The following is a 10,969-nucleotide window of genomic DNA, read 5'->3' on the forward strand; positions in this document are numbered from 1 at the left end:
TTGCAAAGAGGACAGATATAAATAAATACATTTCTGTAACAGTGCTGTGTGAAGGATAGTTCTACAAAGCAGGATAAAAATCTTATCAGAAAAAGGGACTTCTGTAGAATCTCTGTGGGTAGAAATTCCATTCTCACATAATTAAAAAGTCATAATAGGGATATGTTACAGCCCACTTGACCAGGAAACTGAGATAGAAATGTTAATTGAGATTGTGGAAGCTGCGAAATTAGGCCAGGTAGTAATAATGGAAGACTTTAATTACTCAGTCATAGATTGGAAAAATGCCTCACTGGGACAGGGGTTGGAAGTGAGATTTTTAGATAAGAAAAATTACTGCTTCCCAGCAAAGGAAGAGAAGGAGCCTGTGCAGCAGAGAAATATACTAGGCTAGGCTCTGACAATGAATGGAACCTGGTCTGAAAGGTGACGCAAAGTCACTGACAGTGACCACCACACAATTTAATTCCACAGCCTTGTAGGCAAATTTTTTTTTTTTTAAAGATTTTATTTATTTGACAGAGAGAGATACAGTGAGAGAGGGAACACAGCAGCGGGAGTGGGAGAGGGAGAAACAGGCTTCCCGCGGAGTGGGGAGCCCGATGCGGGGCTCGATCCCAGGACCTGGAATCATGACCTGAGCCGAAGGCAGACGCTTAACGACTGAGCCACCCAGGCGCCCCCTTGTAGGCAAATTTAAACCTACTACATGTCTACTTATTATATGAAAGCATCCTTTGAAAAAAAATGAAAGAATTTTAAAACTCACAGCAACAAACAAGAAAGAAACCAAGAGAATATGTTCAAAGTGACTTATCAGCAATCCAAGAAAACATCCAAGAGGTTATGATAACCTTCTGTGGCTAGTTGACAGAGTCAAAAATGTAACTGCTGGGAGCAGGGGGAGATTTTTTTCATAAAGCAGGAAAAGAACCAAGGAAAGTAAACATATAAACCCACAAAATATGGCAGGTTAGGAATAACTTCAAAATTAGATAAATTTTAAAAAAAAGGTGATACATATTATAGAGGTTTCCAAAAGGATTGGGAAGAGATTCTTTAAATCTATCAAAGGAAAGAAGACAGTTTGAGAAACAATGGAATCTCTTTAAAATAATGGCACCAAAGTTGAACGGAAGGAGGAAGAAAGAGCAAAAGGCTGGATCAAATCTGTCTCAATTTTCAGAGATTCCCCTCTTCTAAAATAGCCCTTGAAACCCAGGGCTGCAGATAGTGATCACAAAGCAGAATAATAAGCTAAAGTACCAAAACAAACACAGATCACTTGGGGCGTAAAATATTCAGAAAAGAAATCATGCAACTTTTCGGTATAGTGTATACCTGTAGTGTTACTGTAGAGGGCCTCTGTCCTAGACATATTAAGACCCACTTCTCTTCTGACAGGCAAGGAACTATGATTAAACAGAAACTTGTCGGATACCATTTTTTTTTTAAAGAAAACCTACTAAAAGGAAGGAGAATATGACTTATGAATGGACATATTAGTATACTGCCCTTTTTGGCATCAGGTATGTATGTTAGCAATAGATATATTAAAAATGGTTAACCAAAAATATATTTTTACTTGAACTAAGATTGGGGGAAATGGACTACAGGGAGACTATTTTAGACAAAAGAGGTGGAAAAACACAGTATGTCAGGGGTAGGTTCCAGGCCTAGTGGTTTAATTTAACATTTTTTAAGTGATCTGAGAAATGGAGCAAACAGCAAAATCTCTAATAACTCAGATTATTAAAGAGATACACTAATAAAGAAAAATCCTACAAATATTTTAAGTAGAGCATGTGAATAGAGGAAAAATGGTAGATGAACAATACCTGTACACATAAATAAGCCAAATTTTCCTAACAAAGGAAGAGCTCCAACTTAAGAAATCTTCCAAACAAAATAACACTCTTCCTAACTTTGCACCCGATTTCTTTCCTTCAAATTCACCTGCCCACTGAGGCAGTTCACAAGGAGTGGAGCCTGCTTTTCCTGGGAGGATGTCTTGGGGCTGCTGGAGTTGAAAGGATGACCCTGTTAAGGGCAATGGGCTTCAAGAGAAGCAGCACAAGGGGTGGCTGTGCAGAGTTCGGCATTTACAAACCACATTCACATCCAGTATTCCACTACCTCCTGAAACCCAGCCTGTGAGCAGATGCTCACTTCCTTTACAGATTAGGAAGCTGAGGGTAGTGAACACAATGTGGGCTCTCTGGCTGACCTCCAGGTCCATGCCCCTGCCAGACACCCTTCTCCCAAATGTTAGGATCAAGAGGCACTTTTGAAACTTGAAGAAAAGGGAATTTGGAACAAATAAAAAGGAATGCAGATCACAGAGCAGGTAATAAACCGAGAAGATTCACTCTCCAAGAAGTAGGGCTGAGGGGAAATGGGAATAAAGGCAAAGGTGTTTGGCAAACTGGGAGAGGAGGGGACAGAGCCAATTTGGCCTCTGGGAGGCCCATCTGGCCATGCTGGAAATATTATGTAAAGCTGCTCTTGCTAAATTAGTCCCAAACTCAAGTTGGTTCTCTGGCCCTGAATGCTTCCTTTCTTTCAGAAGCCCATTCCAGCCCTTGAGGTCTAGACTGCTCTGCTGTGACTGCTCCTGCCATCCAGCCCCCCATCTCCTCTCCTGTGACGGAAGTGCTCCAGTTCTTCTGATTCTAGGGAATTCCCAACCCTCACTCCAGACACCATGCAGCACTGGCCTGCAGAGCCCTGGCCTGCTGCCCCCCTTAATCTATTCTGCAGGACTTCTTGGCTGCCACCCAGATCCCCACGCTGGGCACTGTGTCTGGTCTTTGTGCTGCCTTGTTCTTTTGTGGGCACAGAAGCAGCACCCACGGAAGGACCTCATTTCAACAGACTGGAGGAAAGGCGGGATTTACAACCTTTCACTAACCTGAAGTAGAAGCTGCAAATCAATCGGGAGTCTGTAATCTCCCTGATTGTATCTCTTTAGGAGAAGTTTTAGAAGTGAAGTGGTTTGCAGGTGGTCTCTTTGATGCACATACCTGGGACCAACTGTAGAGCCCCAGCTTGAAGAAACAGGACGGTGAGGGACTCAGTACTCTGACCTCATGCTGAAGTACGTATGCCATACACCTTTATTCCGGGTCTGCCTTTTCCTCCCATCTGTGAAGAAACTACTAAGTATGTTGGTTCTGAAATGGTTTTGTTCAGCTCCCTATACAAGAAACAATGGTTGTTCAAAAAGGAGCTTTTAAGAAATAATAAAAGAAATAAATTAGCATTTTCTACTGCCGAATTATGAGGAGGTAGCTGAGGGGGTTTTGGCATTAAACATATATGAGACCCTAAAATTATCACACACAGCTGTATGTGCAACTGAAAGAAGAGCTGAAAGTAAAGGCTTTTTCTCCTGAGTTGAATAAGTAATTTATTAAATGATAATAAATAATAGATACTGGTTTAGCAGGACATGTACCTAATTGCCTACATAAGAGGGACCTAATTTTAAGAGTATGTGAAGGGACCCCACTGTTGGGATCTGATCCAGTCTCTGCTAGGACAGTGCAGTAAAGTGTGTGAGAACATGAACTCTGGAGCCAGGTGGCCTGGGTTCAAGTCCCAGTCTGACATTTAGTAGCTCTGTGACCATGGAAAAGATATTAATGTCTCTGGCCTTGGTTTTCTCATCTATATGAAGGGGATAACAGTTCCAACCGTACAGAGCTGAATAAATAATTTTGAAAGCATGTAGAATAAATAAATGCAGAAACTTACTAACTCTTGAGGCAACTAGACCCCTTTGTCTGCCTTACATTCAGCTGAAATTTATCTCCTTATAAAAGTCCACATATTGGCCTGGCTTGGCAATATAAAATACTCCCTTTCCACATGACAATCCTTTAAATATTAAAAGACACATGGAATTTCTTTCTTAAAACACTTCTCCTATGTCAATTGTACTTCAGTAATACATACATACATACATACACACATACATACATACATACATACAAATACTTCTCCACACTGGCCAGATGCGTTTCTTCAAATTTATCAGATGTGGTAAATTCAATGTGCTCACTAGCTCACAGCAGCCAAATCCAAACTCTTTCATAGCTTCTTCCTTGCTGCCTTCCACTATAGTGCTAGAACACTAAATATTTTCCCAGCCCCTCTTGCATCTAGAAATAGACTAGTGGCCAGGTCCTGGCCAGAGAAACATCAAGAAAATTTACTTTGACCCTTGATTTTTTGATAAGAGAGAGATACTGACCTATGCTGTCCACTTTCTCCCTTCCTCCTGACTAACTCAGGTGTGACACCTGAAGCCATGATGATCCTCTCACAACCACGAAGCCCTAGGCCTGAGGATACTAAAGATAGAAGAGCAGACATATGAAAGAGCCTCAGCCTTGATGGCAGGGTTAAGCTGCTGAATATGTGCTGGTAATTGTCTCTCAACTTCTTGATATGTGAGAAAAATAACCTCCTTTTTGTTTAAGCCAACATTAGTCCAAAAACATCCTAATTAATACAGCTCATAATTTAGTTTGGCAAAGTTCTTATCCTTCTACTTAATCTCCTTTGGATGTAGGTTACTATTTTTTTTTTTTTTTTTTTAGAGAAGGAGGTGGGGAGGGGCAGAGAGAGAGAGAGAGAGAGAGAGAGAGAGAGAGAGAATTCCAAGCAGACTCCATGCCCAGCGCAGAGCCCAATGCAGGGCTTGATTCACAACCCTGAGATCATGACCTGAGCCAAAATCAAGAGTCAGATGCTTAACAGACTGAGTCACCCAGGTGTCCCAAGGATGTATTACTTTGATATCATAATTTTTAAGGGATGGTTCCAATCCTCTATTCATCTGCCATTTTTGATAATTTCCTAAAACTCAGGGTTGAGTCTAAGATTCCATATTTAAATTTTGTAAAGTTCTTGGACATAAAAGTTACCCATAACTGGAAATATAAAAAATATGTTGCCTTGAGGAAAATAATAAGATCTTAAATCTTGCATAAAAACATATTAGTGATGGATTAATGATCTAATTTTTTTTAATTAGGAAAGTCCAAGAAAAAAATATAGAAGGATATCAAGAAGACTTTTATACATATGAAGAAAATCCAGAAGCCCAAAGGAAAAATAAACAGATCTGACTACATAAAAATTAAGTTTCCTTATGTAAAAAGGTAAAATATGAGAAGAGAAAACAATATATGAAATGCAGATAGCGAACCAAGGATTGCTGTTGATAACACATTTTAAAATTCCTACAAGTCAATAAGAAAATAATTTACTAAAAATTATTATCCAACTCACACAAAAGAAACATACATGTCCAGTGAAAATATAGGCTAGATTTGAATAGGCACTAAACCTAAGAAGACACACAGATGGCAAATAAGTACATGAAAAGATGCTTGAGATCATTAGTTATTAGGAAAGATTCAAAACAGAATGGGTTAACACTTCATACCTATTAAAATGTCTAAAATTAAAAAGACTGATCATATCAAGTGCTGGCAATGATGTGGAGCTACTGGGATGATGTTGCTGGTGGAATGTAAAATGATACAACCACTTTGAGGTTTCTTTGGGGTTTTTTTTAAGATTTTATTTATTTATTTGAGAGAGAGAGAGAGAGGGAATGAGAGAGAGAAGGAGAGAGAATCGAAAGCAGGCTCCGCACTGAGCACAGCCCCACACGGGGCTTGCTCCCAAAAGTGCGAGATCATGACCTGAGCCAAAACCAAGAATCGCATACATAACCAACTGAGCCACCCAGGCGCCCCGATACAAACATTTTGGACAAGAGTTTGGCAGGGCCTTAGAAAGTTAAACATGTATTGACTATATGACCCATCATTTTACCTCTAGGTAATTTACTTAAGAGAAATGAAAGCACATGTCCACACAAAGACTTATACATGAACATTCACTGCAGCTTCACTTGTAATGTCCCCAAACTGGAAAATATCCAATGTCCTTGAAAAGGTGAATGGACAAATTGTGGTATATCCATACAATGGAATACTACTCAGCATTAAAAAGGAATGAACTATTGATACATGCAACAACAAAAATAATCTCAAAATAGTCTGAAAAAGCCAGACTGCAACTGCCTCCCCCGCCTCCGGCAAAAAAAAGTAGGTAGCATCTTTTTATACTTATGTAAAATTCTAGATAATGCAAAGTAATCTACAGTAACAGGAAGCAGAGCACTTTTTGCCTGTGGTTGGAGTTGCAGGAAGGAAAGGGAGTGAAAAGAGATTACAAAACAGTACAAAGTAACTTTGGAGTGATGAACATGGTCATTATCTTAAGTGTGGTGATGGTTTCCTAGGTTTATGCACATATGTCAAAACTCATCAAATTGTACACCTTAAGTATGTGCAGTTTACTATATGTCAATTATACCTCAATAAAGCTGAAAAAAGTAAAAAAAAAAAAAAAAAAAAGATGACACCTAATTGTAATGCATGATCCTAAATTGGATCCCACACCAGAAATCAAAAGTGGTATAAAGGACCTTATTAGAACTAGTAAAAACTATAAGTTAGATTACAGTAGTATGCTTTAGATAATAGTATTGTGTCAATGTTAAATTTCCCTAATTTGGCAGTTGTACAGCTATCTGAGAGAATATACATGTCCTTAAAAAGGCACACTGGAGAATTTAGGAAGGAAAGGGTGTGATGATTGAAACTTGTTTTCAAATGGTTCAGAAAAATAATAGCATAATAATAGTATGTGTGCATAATATATATGGAAAGAGAGACTTTGGCTAAATGTTCAGGTTTGATAGAACTGTAGGAGCTCTTTGTACTATTCTTATACTTTTTCTATATGTTTGAAATTATTTCAAAATTAAAAGGTGAAAAATGATATGTTAGCACAAATATTTATGAAAAGACTATTGCAACACTTGTTTTTATGAGTAAAAGTTGATATGACCTAAGTGGGCATCTTTAAGGGAAGTCTTAAATAAATTATGTACATCCATATTAAGAAATACTTGCAGCCTTTGAAAAGCATACTGTGTATCTCATTCTTTCCTGACATGAAAAGCTCTTCAAGACAGTTCAGTGAAAAAAGCAAGCTGTGTAATAACATGGTAAGTATGATCCACATATGTGAAAAAGCAAAGAAAAAATATTCTAAATGACTCTGTATAATAAATCTCTAGAAAATTATTTGAAAGGATATACATGGAAATCTTAATGGTGTTTTTTCCTAAGAAAAAGATGTTATATTAAGGGTGGAGGTAAGGGATTTGTCAAAGTATAAATTTTATATATTACTGTACTTTGAAATATTTTTCAGTTAATATACATATACTTAGAAAAATAGATTTTTCCTTCTCTTTGTCATATGTGGACATTGCACTAGCAACCCTAAGTGATGCATGTTGCTCAAAATTTGTTAGGGACTAAAGAGTAAGGTCCATTTTGAGCTTTGTTCTTTGATGCTTTTTGATAGGGTTCTGCTCCTATTTCTAATTCATCCCTATATTGGATCCTTTTACTATTGTTGTACATATCTCCTGGGATATATGTCCATCAAAGGTTCAGTAGAAGCCTCAGGAACACTTTTTTGCTACTTGTTCCTACTTTCCTTACTGCATCTGTGAAGAATGTTTGGGAGCATCTCAGTTTAGACCCTACAGTTTCCATCTCAGTCCATAAGACTATGCTCCTGAGAGAAAGAAATGTCACTGTCAAATTCAAATGAAATGTATCGTCTTTTGCAGGAAATACGTGGAAGCAACTACACACATTTAATGGTCAAAGACTGCCTTTTTTATGTTAGATTTTTTAAAATCTAACCTCACAAGGGTGCACAAAAATGTGTTTCTTTTATTCATCATCTCTTCATGTTTCCTGAGATAAATTCACATCATCACAACGCCAATTAATTACAGATAAGAAGCACTCAAATGTGTCTCCATTATTCTTCTAGGAACCCTTGGAATGAGGCACAGTCATTCAGGACAGTGGGAGAGTACTGGGAACTGTAACTTCTTGTAGGCAGACAGCAGAGCCAGCTACTAATTCTACCTCAAAAACTTCTGGTTTCCAAATTTCCCAGTTGCGTTATGCAAATGCATCTATTTCCCTGAAGGATTCCGTTGCCTATTTCACTCTCTGTATTTTGGAGAATTAATAATATTAGTCTTCACCTTACATAAGTGTGTAGCAGTCAAATTACAGTAAATCCTATAAATAACTCAAGAATATTTGGAGGATCTACAACATTCAGTTGCCACCAGTAAGCGAAGCAGGAGAAAGAAAGAAGACAAAGGGAATTAAAATGACTTTCTCTTTCTGACTTTATAAAGTTAGAGTAAGACCAATTGCAAGAACTAGAGAAATCATGTAATCAAGTGCTCTAAGGGATACACAATTCTACCTCTTTCTACCTCCTCCCCACCTCTCTCTCTCTCCCTCTTCCTCTCCCTCCCTCCTTCCTCCCTGCCTTCCCCTACCTCAGAAAGTAATCTCATCCTTTCGTCACATATTATTGAAATCCCAGTTCTTTAAAAAACTCTCATTTTTGCCCAGACTGAGAGCATGTCATTTGGAAGTGATGTGCAAGGCAAGAGATAACCAGGTAGAACTCAGCGATTCGCCACAGAAAATGGTTCCATGTTTGGCCGTAATGCTATCAGAGTCTGTCCCTCAATAGCTCTTTACTGCTCCGAGCTCAGAATCTGCTGATTCAAGACTTTGCCGGCATGGGGATGTGTGAGGGTGGGAGAGAAAGGGAAGCCTAGCAGTGCAGGAGGAGTTAGGAAGAAATATTAATAGTCCTTCCAGAACACATAAGAAGTCAGAGGATTTTTTTTAATAGAAATAGTGCCCCCTCCCCTTCTCTTCCACCCTCCTTCTACCTCATTCCGTGTCTTCATTTCATGCTATGGTTGTGTTGATTGGGAGGGAAGAATCTTCTCAGCTAGCTGCTTAGTACCAAGCAGATGCACTTCAGTTGAAAATGGTTAGCGGTTAGGGGCTAGTCAAATACAGGCAGCAGACATGATAAAGGTAAGTACGGATGTTTGGGTGGTGCGGTAATGGGAATTCAAAAAGTGAAGGACTTCAAATCACCCAAAAGCACATTGGTACATACATACATTTCCATTTGTATAGGTTCCAGAGAGAATCAACACACACCCCAAATGGGCTGACAGAATAGAAACATCAGGGAATAAGTTATGTTTCCATTTCTTTAATAACTTTTCCTTCAGTTTCAGTTCTTCCGTGCATGTTTGGAGGGAGATAGCAAACTTTCATTGTCTTTAAATGAAAAAGATGTTTAAGTGGTTGTATTTCCATATATCTATGATTCTCTTGTTTTAATAGTACCTCCTAAACTTTCCTTTTATTTGAATCTAAAAGTATTTTAAATTTATAGAATAAATAAGTTGTCATTTTTTCAAATATGCTTTGTTCTAGTAACTTTCCTTTGTGTTTGAATCATGGATTTTTAGAGTCCTGGACACATGTAAGTCCTCATTTATCAATAATGCTCTTGAAAATATAGAGCCAGGTACTAAATTCACAAATTATATTTATGTTTTATATGTTTTAAAGTGTCCCATCTCACACTGGGATGCAAGATTCCTCAGATGTTTTTCTGTGATGATGTCTCCAATCAAAAGAAGACATTAACTAAGGAAACTGTTAAGGAGCTCTGTGGATCAGAGTGAACATATAGGCATACACAATTAATGTTTACATTTTTATTCATTGCTGTGGAAATTAGTGGATCTTAGCTGTTATACAAATAATTTATCTAATATGTTGGGGGAGTGAGAAAGAGAAGGCGAGAGAGTCCAGTCTGTTGTTTCCCCACATCTAATAGATCAGCCTGATTTTAATGCTAAGTGGCTTTTCCATCTTTCTTATCTTTATTTCCTATCCAGCCTTGCCAACACTCAGATGATTCAAGTATTTTCTTTTTTCTTATAGCCTCACACCTAGTGCCAAACTTCATCTATGATGAAGCTCCCTCAACATATGCATACATGCTCCATGTCTAATGATAAATTATATGGACATAGGAACCAGAATCATGTCTGTGAGTGAGAAAAACTTAAAGTAATTCTATTTATCACCTTTACACTTAACTCCCGAAAATACTCATGTTTTTTGAGGTGTGATCTTCATTATCTATTACTGCCAGGAATAAATGATCATTGAAAATAAGGTGCTTAAATATATATTTACATGTGAATGGCATAGAATTTGTATTTCTTACTTGGGTTGCTGCTCCAGGTAATTTTCACAAAATATGGATGATCTTATGGAAACTAACAAATTTATAGAGCACTAGAAATAAGAGCCTTGTATATGAGTATGACTTTTTTCTCTATAATTATTAAGAAATTTTCAAAATTATTGAATCCTAGTAATTTTAGTATCAAATCATTTATTTCAACTATTTTAATGAAATAAAAATGCCTATAATATCTTATATACCTCCTTGCTTTTCTAAAGTAGAGAGTAGATGCAGGATCTAGTTACAATGTAGCTATAAAGTGCTGCCTTGTCTTTGCCCCCTGCTCAAAATAAAGCTGTTACCTTTCTAGCCCTGTCCGCCATGGTGCTTAGCAGCCAGGGATGCATGGTCTCAGACATGTTTACCAAGTAAAACACTGACTTGAGGGGCGCCTGGGTGGCTCAGTCATTAAGCGTCTGCCTGCGGCTCAGGTCATGATCCCAGGCTCCTGGGATCGAGCCCCGCATCGGGCTCCCTGCTCAGCGGGGAGTCTACTTCTCCCTCTCCCACTCCCCCTGCTTGTGTTCCCTCTCTCGCTGTGTCTCTCTCTGTCAAATAAATAAATAAAATCTTAAAAAATAAATAAATTAATTAAATAAATAAGTAGAGAGTAGTGTGAATGTAACAACTTCTAGAACACTCAGGATCACTATTAGTATCATTAATTATTGCAGTATTTATTTCTTAAAAAACTAAAAAGAAAAGATGGGTA

At 38.0% G+C, this 10,969-nt stretch overlaps 1 non-coding gene across 1 annotated transcript; it reads left to right on the forward strand.

Annotated features, from left to right (window-relative positions):
- The first annotated feature begins 10,485 nt into the window (after window positions 1-10,485).
- Window positions 10,486-10,616, forward strand: LOC118007192. Its single transcript, XR_004678320.1, has one exon. It is a non-coding gene; the product is annotated as a small nucleolar RNA SNORA63 (small nucleolar RNA).
- Window positions 10,617-10,969: the final 353 nt, after the last annotated feature.

This window comes from Mirounga leonina, unplaced genomic scaffold (genome assembly GCF_011800145.1).
Source record: "Mirounga leonina isolate KUSES-001 unplaced genomic scaffold, KU_Mleo_1.0 Mir_115, whole genome shotgun sequence".
NCBI lineage: Eukaryota > Metazoa > Chordata > Mammalia > Carnivora > Phocidae > Mirounga > Mirounga leonina.